This window comes from Theropithecus gelada, chromosome 10 (assembly GCF_003255815.1).
Source record: "Theropithecus gelada isolate Dixy chromosome 10, Tgel_1.0, whole genome shotgun sequence".
NCBI lineage: Eukaryota > Metazoa > Chordata > Mammalia > Primates > Cercopithecidae > Theropithecus > Theropithecus gelada.
This window is the reverse complement of record NC_037678.1, coordinates 38,279,875-38,294,596: the sequence shown is the minus strand read 5'-3', so window position 1 is coordinate 38,294,596 and position 14,722 is coordinate 38,279,875. Positions and strand designations below refer to the sequence as shown.

The window sequence follows — 14,722 nt, the reverse complement described above, 5'->3', positions numbered from 1 at the left end:
CGATAGCACCCCCACCCCGCTGTGGGCAGTAAAGCCGGACCAGTCAGCGCCCAACCAGTACCCCCATCCCAGCGCCGCCTGCAATGTAACCACAATAAGGGCCCCAACCCGCGCCCCCACCAGGCTGCGGGCAGCGCAGCACCGGATAGCACATCTAAAGTAGGGACCCTGGGAGTAACACCCCAACCAGCCCACGCCCGTGGGCAGTGTAGCCCCGGATAGCGCACCTACCCCATCGCCTTTCTACACTCTGCCTGGCTGCAGTGTCCATTGCTGCCACCAAGGGCAGTGAGGCGAGCCAGCGAGGCCAGCCACAGTCCCATAGGCTCCAGCCTTCAGCCTGTGGTAGGTGCCTCCTTCTTCCCTTCTTGTAGCCAGGCAAGGAGCAGCTCTTGCTTCCGCTGCCTGTCTCCATCGCCGCCACACACCGTGCAGAGGCAAGTCCTGGTGCCACAGGATCCAGCCTCCAGCCCCCAGCATATGGAGGGGGACTCTGTTTTCACCTTCTCTAAGGTGCCAATAGAGGGGCTGGGAAGGTTGACGCACAAGAGCCTGCAATGGCGGGACTCCCCCTTAGCATGCTTTATATACTGAGGTTATGCCAGCCAGGTTCCTGGATTTCATGTTCTGATTCGATGACGGGAAAAAAAACAACAACAAACTTTGCCTAATCAAAATTTCAAATACTTTTTATATCCGTTCTTCTAGAAAATGTATGCTTTTAGGTTTATTATTTCGATGTGTGATACACACACACTTATATGTGTGTATACAGCGTATTCTGTAGATATGCATAGAGTATATGATATATGGTGTATAGAGTGTGACTACTATGTACCTTCTGTTTTTCTCTTTTTGAAGAGATATCTGTGTGTGTTATGCTAGGTCTGTCCACCATTGCATGACGGGTATATGAAGGGAAAACAAATATGTATCTTGAATTCACTAATCTTTAGATCAAGAGGAAGTGCAATCAACACGTCCTTAAAGAACAAAGCTGAAGAGCTCCATCCACACATGGAACTGAGTTAGATGGCAATATCCTGAAGTTCTAGATGATTCTATAATTGGATAAAATCTGTGGGGCCTTTGTGAGGGGGTGAATGTATTTTGCATATGGGATAAATATAAATAATTTGTGGCTAGAGGGTGAACTGGGTTGGATTTTACATGGCCACACATGGCTTGATACTTCAAATATCAAGAGGTAAAACTTAATTTCCCTCTCCTCGAGTGTGGGCTTAACATAGATACTTGCTTCTAGTGAATAGTATAAGGCAGAAGTGAAGATGTGTAACTTAGGCATCCACGTCATAAACACCACTGTGGCTTTCTCTTTGCTCTCTGTTTCACAGCAGTTACTGTCAAAGAAGATAGCTATTAGGACATGAAGATATTTGAGCAGCCTATGGAGAAACCTGCATGACAAAAGATTGAGGCTGCCAATGGTCAATAGACCAAAGCTGTGGCCTCCTGCCCAGAGCCACCTGAGTGAACCACTTTGGCAGAGCATCTTTCAAAGCTTTAGAACTTCAGACTCACAGTAACTTTTGCTAGTATGCTAACTGCAACCACATTAAATACTTGAGCAAGTATTTAAGGGCACTTGTGCCAGTGGCTCTGTTGAGGTGGGGATTAATGTCTGGAGTGGCCCAGCTCCTGTGGCCAGTAAGGTCCTAGGGTGCAGGTGAGGGTGTGAGGAGATAGGTCACTGCTTCTCTCTCAGGTGGTGATGGTGACCAGCTGCTTGGCAGCCTTGGTGATGCAGGCGCACTGGATCACTTCCTTAGTCAGCAGCTGGAAGTCCACTGGGGCTCTGGGCTCTGGGGGCACTGTCTTCCCACACTCACTCTGCAGTCAGTAGGTGCTGGCATTGAGCAGCCGCAGTAAGCTCCACACTGGCACCAGGGCTGGCCTCTTTGGGAAGAGGGAGGCCATCTCGGTCACAGCCAAATGGATCTTCTCTGAGCAGGGAATGAAGCTGTCATGCTTAAACTCCTGGGCTGCCGGCAACAGTTCCTGAATGTTCTGAGTGACCTGCTCTGTCTTCAAGATGACATCTTCTCTGCTGGGAAGCCCAAGATCTAGGTCTCCATCCAGGCTTTCCAACTTCGAGTGGAAATCTTCCTCTTTGCCCAGCTCTAAAATCCTCTTCCATCCCAGCCCCAGCAGCGGGTTCCCACTTTGTGTGTTCTCGTAGTCACTGTCCGCTCCGCAGCTGTGGCGGGAAACCTTGCTCGTGTGGCAGCTTCTTTCCCGGGAGCAGGACAGCAGTGGGGAGGAGGGAGTGAAGGGCACAGAAGAGGCAGACACCCCCTTCCGGATCCGGTAAAGGCCAGCAGAGATGTGCACTGAATAGATGGCTTCCTCCTCTAGCTCAGTGCTGTGGAAAGGCTGCAGCCGCATAGTGAGCTCGTCCCCAGGTGGGGCCCCAAAGAGTTTCTGGGCTGAGCCAGGTTCATACAGGGAGAAAGCCTGGTGATCCCTGTGGTGTGTGCTCTCGCCTGGTACCATGGGCGTGTGTTCCGCCCATTCACTGGGAAGTGGAGGTGTGGGCACTGGCTCTGGAGGCTGTTGGAGCTGCAGGTTCTCCACCGGCAGCTTGTGGATCTCTCGCCGCAGCCTCCGGAGCTCATGGCTCAGGCTACTGTTGACCTTCATGAGCTGCTGCACCTTTGCCTCAGAGGTAGCCAGGGCCTTCTTCAGCTCCAGATACTCCTGCATCACAGCCCAGTCAGACAAGTCCCAGGAGTCCATGCTCCGGGCGCGGTTGCTCCCAGTGGCACTGGTGCTGCACAGGGGCTCCTGGTCTGTGTCTTCATCAGAGGCCACACTGTTGTGGTCATGCTGGTCGTCGAGGTCACTCTGGCTCCCCATGGACAGCTGGAGGTTGTCTGTGGGGCTGCTCAGGCTCTTGCCCTGCTGTTTCCACTTGGCCTCACTGAGAATGTCTGTGATCAAGGTGGCAAACTCTTGGGCATTAAAGCAGGCCAGCTTCTGTCACCTGTGATTCTGCATGGCTAAGTATTCCAGGTTAACAGGCAGGAAGGGCACGACACTGTGCTCTGGCACCAGAGTGCTGTGGTTTTGGGTAGCCACCCACACTGCATCATTTTCTTTTCGATCCACCTCCTCATACAGATCCATGGCGAGTTTCTCAAAAAGGTGGTTGCTGTGCGCCTGCAGCTTCTTCTTAGCAGCTTTGGCCAATTTGGATAGGTTCAGGCTGTCAGCCATCTCTGGGATGATGTAATGCCCATTCTTGTGAACCGGCTTGTGTCCACAGAGGGAGAAGGCCAACTGGTCAGTGAGCTCATATTGGCACTCAACCAGCCTTTCTGCCAGCTCATGGTGCCCAGCCTGCCTGGCATAGTCAATGGGTGTGCAGCCATTAACATCAGGGGAGCCAGGGTCAGTCCGATACACTACAAGCAGCTCAGCCTGCAGTGTCTGCCCTGCCTTGGCAGCCACGTACAGAGGTGTGGTGCCCTTCTGTGGGTGGAAGAAGTTGGCCTGGGAACCCAGGCATAGCAGTGGTAGACATGTCTCCAGGTTGCCTGTCCGCATGCTTGAGTGCAGTTGCTTGCTGAGGTCTTTGGTAGCAACCCCCTCATCGTCCTGGCAGGGAAGCTTGTGGACAAACGCCAGCATCTTGTACTTGGCCGTGATGAACTCTGACTTGATGGGATGGACTTTGTCTTGGGGGTAGCTTTATGATGGCGGCTCTGCACTTGTGCGGGTCCAACAGGGAATGCTCCCAGATGGAGTGGACCGGCTGCTGGCAAGCCTGTGCACCATTTGCTGTAGCCTGGGAGGCCAGGCACTGTGGCAAAGGTGCTTGACAATGGAGATGTGGCATCACAGGCTCCGGTGCACGCTGCAGCACCCATCATGCACCAATACACCCCTATTGATAGATGCCCAGCCAGGATCCGAGGTGCTGCAGTCCACACACACCTCCACTCACAGCCCCTTCTGAGACATCCTCAGCAGCTACCTGGCAGCAGCCCTCCGGGCCAGCGTGGGGGACGCGGGCGGCGAGCCCAGGCTGCAGTGGTGGTCCCTGCTGTCTGCCCGAATTCGGCAAGGCCCCGGTCAAGACTCTGTGGGCCCGGCCAACTGTCGCCCGGGGGCTGGCCCGAAAACCACCGTGCCCGTCTGCCGCTTGCCCTCGGGCGCCTTCCGCCCTGCGCCACCCTGGAACCTGCCTTGCCTATCTTCCCGCTTACCCTTGGGAGCCCTCCGCCCCATGCCAGTCTGCTCGCTCGCTCTCGGTCACTTTCCGTGCTGCCCAGTGCCCGTCTGCCCACTCGCCCATGCTGCCCAGCGTCCACCTGCCCGCTCGCCTTCGGGCGCCCTCTGCCCGGCGCCAGTGTACCCACTGGCTCTAGGATGCCCTCCGGCCCGCACTGCCCCACGCCCATCTGCCCTCAAGCCCTTGGGCGCTCTCCGCCAGGCGCCGCCCGGCCCTCCTCCCTCCACTCATCCTAGGCCAGGTGCCGCCCCTTCCCTCTCCTCTCTCCGCCCCCCTGCGCTGCCATGGCCACTCCTGCAGGAAGCAGCACAGGCCCTGTCCACCGGGAGAGGAGGCGCACCCTCCCCCCAGTTTTTCATTTTTAATGTCAATTTGGTAAACCGTATTGATTTTGAAATAATAAACTAGTCATATGTTCTGGGAAAAACTCCTTTTGGTCATGTGATATTTGTATGTATATATTACTGGATTCAACATGTTAATATTTTAAGGATTTTTGCATCTGTTTCCTTAAGGGATATTGGTCTGTAGTTTTGGGTTTTCGTAATGCCTTTGGCTGGTTTTGGTATAAAAACAATATTAGCTTCATAAAATCACTTGGGAAGTGCATCCTTTTTACTTTTCTGCAAGAGTTTGTGTATGGTTCACTTGTTTCTTCCTCAATTATTGGTAAAATTTATCAGAGAAACTACCTGCACCTGGAATTTCTTTGGGGTTTTTAAACCACCAACTCATTTTCTTTCACAGATATAGGTTTATAAGGGCTTTTTTTTCTGTGTGGGTAAGCTTTGGTAGGTTCTGTCAAGGAATTTGTCCATTTGTTAAATTTATTGACATAAGGTTGTAACAATAATCCCTTTTTAACATTTTAATTTCTGTATGATCTATAGTGATATCCCATAATTCTTGATATTTGTAATCTTCTCTATGATCTATAGCGATGTTCCATAATTCTTGATATTGGTAATCTGTGTCGTCTTTTGGTCTTGTTTAAAATCTGGCTGAAGGTTTATGAATTTTATTCGTCTTTTCAAAGAATAACTTTTGCATTTGTTAATTTTTTCTATTGTCTGTTTTATGTGTCATTGATTTCTGTTTACTTATTTTGCTTATTTTTTGTTTTTCAAGCTTTGTAAGATCAAACCTGAAGTCAGCAAATTTATATATTTTTCTAACATATGCACTGAAGTTTTAAATTTCCATATAAATACTAGTTTCATAAAAATCTCATAAATTTTGATATATTCAGTTCAATAATTTCTAATTTCACTTGTGATTTCTTCTGTGACCCATGAGTTATTCATATGTATACAGTTTAATTTCTATATATCTTAGGATTTTCCAGAAATCTTTGGTTATTGATTAGTCAGTCATTGCATTTCATTTTGGTGAAAGAACATACTTCGTATGATTTCATGTATCTGAAACCTATTAAAACTTGTTTATGGTCCAACATGTGGTCTATATTGGTGAATGTTCTGTAAGCACTTGAAAAGAATGGATTTTCTGCCGCTGTTGTTGGCGTCTTCAAAAAATGTCAAGTAGGTAACACGGTTGATAATTTTGTTCAAGGCTTCTATATCCAGGGTGTATACTTCACAAAACATTTGTTAAAAGAACTGCAGCCTCCAATTATAATAGTGAATTTGTTTATTTTCATTTCAATTCTATTTATTCATGTATTTGAAATTTGTTTTTCTGTGCACACATTTTTAAAATTGTTATGTGTTTCTGGTGAACTGTCCTCTTTATAATTGTGAAATATGTCTCTTTATCCCTGGCAATATGACTTGCTTTATATTCTACTTTGTCTTATGTTGCTGTAATACTCTGTTTCCATACTGCTATAAAGAACTGCCCCAAACTGGGTAATTTATAAAGGAAAGAGGTTTAATTGACTCACAGTTCAGCTGGCTGGGGAGGCCTCAAGAAACTTACAATTATGGCAGAAAGCAAAGGAGAAGCAAGGCACCTTCTTCACAAGGCAGAGTAAGGAGAATGAGCATAGGAGGAACTACAAAACACTTATAAAACCATCGGAGCTAATAAGAACTCATTATCATGAAACTACCCCCATGATCCAATTACCTCCACCTGGTCTCTCCCTTGACATGTGGGGATTATAGGGGATTATAAATCAAAATGAGATTTGATTTGGGTGAGGACACAAAGCCTAACCATATCAAGTTACCAAAGCTACTCTTTCTTTTGATTATTGTTTGCATAGCCCATGTTTTTCCATAAACTTACTTAATTTACTTGTAACTTATCTGTGCATACAAAGAAAGAGAGAGACATGAAAAGAAACACCAAAGTTTGACCCATACGCAGGATAAAAAGCCATAGAAACTGCTTTGAAAGGGCCTATATTTGCAGAAAAACACTCTATAATAGCCATTATAAATAGTTAAAAGAGCTGATGAAATCCATGTTTAAATAATTAAGAAAAAATATGGTGATTATAAAATAGAGAATGTTAATAAACAGAAAGTATATAAAAATGGAAATTCTAGAATTCAAAAGTATAATAACTGAAAAGAAAAATTGACGAGGCCTCAACAGAAGGTTTAAGCTGGCATAAAAAAGAATCAGTGTATTTAGAGACAGATTAATAAAGATTACACAATCAGAAGGACAGATTTTTAAAAGAATGAAGAAAAATGAAGAGAACATCAGAGAAATATGGGACACCATTAAGCACAACAACATACACATTACAGGAGTTCTAGAAAGAAAGGAGAGAGAAAAAGAAACAGAAAAAAATAATTCAAAGACACAGTAGCTGAAAACTCCCCAAATTTGATGCAAAGCATTAATGCACACATCTGAGAAGTACAACATACTCCAAACACAAAAGGATATATATCAAGACATAATCAAAGTCAAAATGTTTAATGTCAAAGATAAAATCATGAAAGCAGCAAAGGAGAAAGAATTTATCATTTAGATGAGAACTGCAATAAAATTAGCATCTCACTTATTAGAAACAACGAGGTCCACAGACAATGGGGTGAGACAGTCAAAATGCTGAAAGGAAAAAAAAAAACTGTCAAGCAAGAATCTTGTATCTAGCAAAACTATCTTTCAAAGATGAAGGCAAAATAAAGACATTCACAGATAAAAGCTGATAGAATGTACTGGTAGAAGATCTGTTTTAAAGGAAATACACCAGGCTGAAAGCAAGTGACAATAACTGAAATCCACATGAAAAAGCATACGAGTAATAGTAATGATACAGATAATTATGGGAGATAACATGAGTGTATATTTATTTTCCTTTATTCCCTTAACTGATTTAAAAAGCAATGGCATAAAACATTATGCATATTGTATCATAAGGCATATAACATTTATACATGTAATATACTTGACAATAATACCACAAAAGAGGCAGATCATAATAAAGCTGAACTGGAGTAAAACAATACCAGTTGGTAACTTGAATCTGTAGGAAAACATGCACAAAACCAGAAATGTGAAATAGGAAACTCAATAAAATAAACTATAAATAAACACTTGCTCTCCTCATCTCAGCCTCTTTAGGAGACATAAGATCATACAAAGTGATATTTGTAACAATATATTGTTGTTTTTATAAAATATACAAACATAATATGTATAACAGTAATAGAATAAAAATAGGGAAAAGGAAATTTACTATATGGAAACTATCTTTCTTTATCTCACTTTCTGAAGTCAGTTCTGATAACTAAGAACATAACTCAAAAACATAGTAAAAAAATCATTAAAGGAATTAGATTGTTACACCAGAAAATATTCACTTAATATAAAACAAAGCAGTATGGGGGGAAAAACACAAAAAGACGAGATAGACTGAAAAACAAGATAATGGCAGGTGTAAATCCAATCATATCAGTAACATTAAATATGAATGGATTAAGCAACCTAATCACAAGGCAGAGGTGGTAAGATATGCAAGTTTTAAAAAATATACTATCTGAGACCTACATTCGATTCAAAGATAGCAAACAAGGTGAAGGTAAAAAGCTGGAAAAATATATGCCATGCAAACGGCAAAAGAGAGCCGGAGCTGTGACCTGGTTTGGCTCTGTGTCCCCACTCAAATCCCATCTTGAATTGTACTCCTATGATTCCTACCTGTTGTGGGAGGGACCCAGTAGGAGATCACTGAATCATGGGGGGCAGTTTCTCCCATATTGTTCTCATGGTAGTGAATAAGTCTCATGAGAACGATGGTTTAATAAGGGGAAACCCATTTCTCTTGGCTCTCATTCTCTCTCTCTTGCTGCTACCATGTAAGAAGTGCCTTTCACCTTATGCCATGATTGTGAAGCCTCCCTGGCCACATGGGATCAACAAGTCCATGAAACCTCTTTCTTCTGTAAATTGCCCAGTCTTGGGTATGTCTTTATCAGCAGCATAAAAACAAACTAATACAGCAAATTGGTACCAGTAGAGTGGGGTGATGCTAAAAAGATACCTGAAAATGTGGAAGCGACTTTGGAACTGGCTAACAGGCAGAGGTTGGAACAGTTTGGAGGGCGCTCAGAAAAGACGGGAAAATGTGGGACAGTTTGGAACTCCCTAGAGACTTGTTAAATGGCTTTGACCAAAATGCTGATAATGATATGGACAATGAAATCCAGGCTGAAGTGGTCTCAGATGGAGATGAGGACCTTGTTGAGAACCAGAGCAAAGGTGACTCTTGTTTTAGCAAAGAGACTGGCAGCACTTTGCCCCTGCCCTAGAGATTTGTGAACTTCAAACTTCAGAGAGATGATTTAGGGTATCTGGTGGAAGGAATTTCTAAGCATCAAAGCATTCAAGAGGTGACTTCAGTGCTGTTAAAGGCATTCAGTTTTAAAAAGGGAAGCAGAGCATAAAAGTTTGGAAAATTTGCAGCCTGACAACATGATAGAAAAGAAAATCCCATTTACTGAGGAGAAATTAAAGTCACCTGCAGAAATTTGCATAAGTTTTGAACACCTGAATGTAAATCCCCAAGACAATAGGGAAAATGTCTCCAGGGCATGTCAGAGGTCTTCAAGGCAGCCCCTCCTAAAACAGGCCCAAGCCCTTGGAGGAAATACTGGTTTCATGGGCCAGGCCTGGGGTCCCAATGCTGTGTGCAGCCTAGGGACTTGGTGCCCTGCATCCCACCTGCTTCAGCCATGGCTGAAAGGGGCCTATCTATATAGAGCTTGGGCTGTGTCTTCAGAGGGCTCAAGCCCCTAGCTTTGGCAGCTTTCACGTGGTGTTGAGCCTACGAGTGCACGGAAGTCAAGAATTGGGATTTGGGAACCTCCACCTAGATTTCAGAAGATGTATGGAAATGCCTGGATGCTCAGGCAAAAGTTTGCTGCAAGGCCAGGGCCCTCATGGAGAACCTCTGCTAGGGCAATGAGGAAGGGAAATGTGGGGTTGGAGCCCCCACAGAGAGTCCCTACTGGGGTACTGCCTAGTGGACCTGTGAGAAGAGGGCCACCGTCCTCCAGACCCTAGAATGGTAGATCCACTGACAGCACCATGCACCTAGAAAAGTCACAGATACTCAACGCTGGCCCATGAAGGAAGCCAGGACAGAGGTTGTACTCTGCAAAGCCACAGGGGCAGAGCTGCCCAAGACCATGGGAACCCATCTCTTGCATCAGCGTGACCTGGATATGAGAACTGGAGTCAAAGGAGATAATTTTGGAGCTTTAAGATTTGACTGCCCTGCTGGATTTTGGACTTGCATGGGGCCTGTAGCCCCTTTGTTTTGGCCAATTTCTCCCATTTGAAATGGCTGTATTTACCCAATGCCTGCACCCCCATTGTATCTATGAGGTAATTAATTTGCTTTTAACTTTACAGGCTTATAGTTGGAAGGGACTTGCCTTGTCTAAGATGAGACTTTGAGTTGTGGACTTTTGAGTTAATGCTGAAATGGATTAAGATTCTGGGGGACTATTGGGAAGGCATGATTGGTCTTGAAATGTGAAGGATGTGAGATTTGGGAGAGGTTGGGCTGGAATTACATGGTTTGACTCTGTGTCCCCACCCAAATCTCATCTTGAATTGTACTCCCATAATTCCCATGTGTTGTGGGAGGGACCTGGTGGGAGATAACTGAATCATGGGGGTGGTTTCTCCCATACTGTTCTTGTGTTATGTTTTAATGAAAAATCTACTTAAGAGACCACAGCCCAGGTGCTAGGTATGCTCATTGCCATTGGATGTTATGGTATTTATTTTCAGTGAAGTAGATCCTTTTAGAAATGGAAAAATATCTTGAGTTCATACTGATATTTTCATTTCAGACTTCATTCTATAGATTTATGCTTAACTTTGGTTTTCTACCTACTTGTATGTCTTTTTTAGAGCTGAACACTTGTTTCTTAATACAGTAACTGAATCACTTATTTCTTTATTATCTAATATACTTACAATATCACTGTTAACAATTCCAGTATTACTATTAACAATGAAATGACTAATATTTATTTTGGTAGTTCTTTTTCTTAAGAGTATATTCCATTAGGAATGAAGAATCACTGTCTTTTGTAGTACAAGTTAAATATTCTTTATTTGAAATGCTTGGGACTAGCAGTGTTTAGAATTTTGGATTTTGGAATATTTGCACTACCCTATGGGTATAAGGCAGGCCTTGTGGACACTTTCAATAATACATTTATACCACAGAGCAGACAGAATAAGCAAAAAAACCCTACAGTGAGTAATGCGCATAGGTCTTGGCCCCATGTGGGGCATTGTGGGCAATCTGCTCTTGGTGTGTCTGGTCTGAATATGTGCTATTTTATTAACCTTTGTGAATGTGCTTGCATGAGGGAATCTGGGCATGTCCAGAAAAGCTGAGTTGCAGCTGAAGGGAGTTAAGAGGGTCTTTTTCCCTTGGGGTGACTGGATAAACTGTTTTGTCGTGTGCCAGTGTTTTGACTGCAATCATCACATGAGCTCAAGTATGAAAGTTTTCACTCATGATGTCATGTCAACACTCAAAAAGTTTTGGATTTCTGATTTTTGGATTAGGGATATTCAACCTGTACTTGTAAAAACTGTATTCTCTATCCTACTAACTTCTTACGTAAGAAAGTCAGCTGATTCTAGAGGGAGGAAAGCACTTGATTCAACAATATGATCAAAGGTGAAAATCCATGGGCAAGCTTTAAGGAGAAGTGTGTTTCCTTAAGGGGCTTACTGTTTAAGCTAAATAAGTGAAGATTGTGATGCTAGCCACTTACTGAAATTTCTCTTCTTGTTCCAGTTAATAACCCATGGTGGCTTTAAAATATGTTTACACATTTAACATTCCTATCTCCAAAGATAGATCCTGGTTTCCCTCTTCAAGAGTGCAGGCTGGAGTTTAAGTGGCTTACTTTTAACAAATAGTATATGACTGAAATGACAGTGTGTAACTTCTAAGGCTAGGTTAGAAAGTATTGTAGCTTCCTCCTTGTTCTCGAACTTGATTCATTAACCCTGGGGGAACCCGGGTGTCATATTCTGAGGACAGTCAACTAGCTCTATGGAGGGGTCCATGTGGCAATGAACATGGCTCCTGCCTATAGCTATGTGAGAGAGCCACCTTAGAAACAGATCTTCCAGCTCCAGTCAAACTTAGTTGATTGTGTTCCCAGTCAACATCTTGACTACAACCTCATGCGAGACCCTTAGACCCACTCTATGCCACTCCGAAATTCCTGACTCACACAAACTGGGACATTATAAATGTTTAATATTATTTTAAGTTTTGGGGTAATTTGTTAGGTAGCAACAGATAACTAACACAGAATCTAAATGTATGTTTAAAATAAGTTGGATGGATACTCAATGAAAGTCATTTATTACTCTTTGGTGAGGAGAGAGCTTTCTAAAGGTAGAGAGTATAAAAGCAGGCTTCAGAATTCCAAGAATTGGGCTACAGAGGAAATTGCTAAGTGTAGAAAGTTGGCAAACAGACTGCCAAAGTATTAGTTACTGCCAAAGTAATGTATTCACTCCTTTGGGATCACCAACTGGATTTCCAGAAGCCTGAGGCTCTACCTTCTGCTTTTCCCTTCCTCCATACCTTTCTCTCATGCTCCTTGATCCTGAATTTGACACAAAACCTCCAGAGATAAACACCACAGCTCTTGTAGCAACCTCCTTATAAAACTACCTTTTCTGAAAGAAATCAATGCATTCTTTATTTTCTTTGCTGAACAATATATGAATATCCAGGCATAAATTCTTTTATGTTTTTCTTGTATATGGCTAGTATATGGCTTGTATATGAATTATAGATTTAACTGTATCTACCATTGCTTTCAATTTCCCTAGCTAGCATTAAATTCTCAATGTAACGTAGATTGAAAGGCAGAATTTTTAGCTTGCTGTGTCTTAGTAACTTTTATGTGATTTGGCTCATATTGCCCTTGTGATATGGCATTTTTCTCTCCTAGACATTTTATAGCTTTTCCAATTAAGATTGTGTCCTTTGTTGTGAATCAATGTCATATGCTTTCAGAGTTGCAATTTTTTGTACCCACTTTCATGCTATGGACCATTTGATCATAAAGGTTTAAAGTGCAAATATTCCAAAATCCAAAAATTTCAAAATCCTAAACACTGCTAGTCCCAAGCATTTCAAATAAAGAATATTCAGCTTCTACTTCAAAACACAGTATTCTGATTCTTCATCCCTAGTGGAATATACTCTAAGAAAAAGAACTACCAAAATAAACACCATTAGTAATTTCATTGTTAGTAATACTGGCATTGTTGATAGTAATATTGTAAGCATATTAGGTGATAAAGAAATGATTCAATCACTGTATTAAAAAACAAATGTTTAACTTTGAAAAAGACATATGAGTAGGTAGAGAACTAAAGTTAAGCATAAATATATACTATTAAGTCTGAAATGAAAATATCAGTATGAACTCTTGATTTTTTTTCCTTTCTAAAAAGATATATTTCACTGAAAGTGCCTAAAAGCAGTAACACCCAATAGCAATGAACATCCCTAGTACCCATACTGTGGTCTCTAAGTAGATTTTCCATTAAAGCAGAACAATTTACAGAAAATATGTGAAGAAATAAGCCAAACAATACCACAAAGGCAAAAGGAGGCAAATCCAGAATTTGGGAAATTCTATATGACAAATAAATCACTTTCTTCAAAAATAGGAGACATAAAGCTCTTCCTTTAAAAAATATAGAAAGGAATATTGTAGATTAAAACATATTTAAGAGACATAACAAATATATAAGATGTATGAAGCTTGATGTATTCTAATTCAAATTAAAACTTTCTATAAAAACACATTTTTTAGATAACCTCTGAAATTTGAATATAGACTGGATATTAAATGGTATAAAGAAATTTAACTTTTATTAGATGAAATGATGTATGAAAATTTTTTCCTTATCTGTTAGGGGTGAAGGCTTGCTCAAGTATTTATGGGGAAAATAGTATGATATCTGGTATTTCTTTAAAATATTCCAGTAACAAAATCAGTCCATGTGCTAAGCCAAACAGTCCAGAGTTCTATCACATAATAGAATGTATAATCAATTTTCACAAGCAAGTTTACTGCAAAGTCAGGTGCGGTGGCTCATGCCGGTAATCCCAGTACTTTGGGAGGCTGAGGCGGGTGTATCACTTGAGGCCAGAAGCTCGAGACCAATTTGGTCAAACTGGTGGAACCCCATCTCCACTAAAAGTACAAATATTTCCCAGACATGGTGATACACGCCTGTAATCCCAGCTACTCAAGAGGCTGAGGCACGAGAATTGCTTGAGCCCAGGAGGCAGAGGTGACAGTGAACTGAGATCACGCCACTACACTCCAGCCTGGGTGACAGAGGGAGACTCTTGTCTCAAAAAAAATAATAAAATAAAAATAAAAAAGAAAGAAAAGAAAAAAAGAGTTCACTGTAGACACACATAAAACGAATAATCACCATGTCCAAGGCCTATTTTTTCAATATATGTGAATCCCAATATCAATGCCAACAAACCCCTTCAATTCAACATCCCATACACTCACAGATTATAGGATACTTTGAATAAAAGCTTTGTTAAAGTTCTGATGGCTTATTCCAAATGCCATTGCCTTCTCCTACTAAGAAAGTAAACCTAATAAAAGATAAATAAAGGTTAGTCTGGCATGACTTGTTCTTAGTGATGCCTCTGATTCCCAAAGATCACTACATTCTTGCCTATGTCTTCCAACCATATATTTAATAACTTATTGCATATTTTCTAAGGGACAACCCTGAGCTGATCATTTGTAATTCTCAAACTCCAACTTTTCCACACTGTTAAAAATGTATTTAACAGTTTTATTAAGAAGTAATCCACATGCCACCCAGTCTACCTATTTAAAGAATGTAACTCATTGTTTTTTAGTGTATTAAGAGGGTACAACCATCACCACAATCCAATTTTGGAACATTCTCATTCCCCCTAAAAGATACCCTTTAACGATTAGTTGTCACTCA

General features: G+C 42.2%; 1 protein-coding gene and 2 pseudogenes across 2 annotated transcripts in view; 1 reads left to right on the top strand and 2 right to left on the bottom strand.

Annotated features, from left to right (window-relative positions):
- LOC112633323 (putative ankyrin repeat domain-containing protein 20A5) overlaps positions 1 to 14,722 on the bottom strand; it is a 276,236-nt gene that overhangs the window by 42,932 nt on the left and 218,582 nt on the right. The gene's annotated exons all lie outside the window — the stretch shown is intronic.
- LOC112633322 overlaps positions 1 to 14,722 on the top strand; it is a 243,062-nt pseudogene that overhangs the window by 169,790 nt on the left and 58,550 nt on the right.
- LOC112633132 lies at positions 1,636 to 3,984 on the bottom strand (annotated as a pseudogene). Its single transcript, XR_003121493.1, has one exon. The product of XR_003121493.1 is annotated as an ARF GTPase-activating protein GIT1 pseudogene (transcript).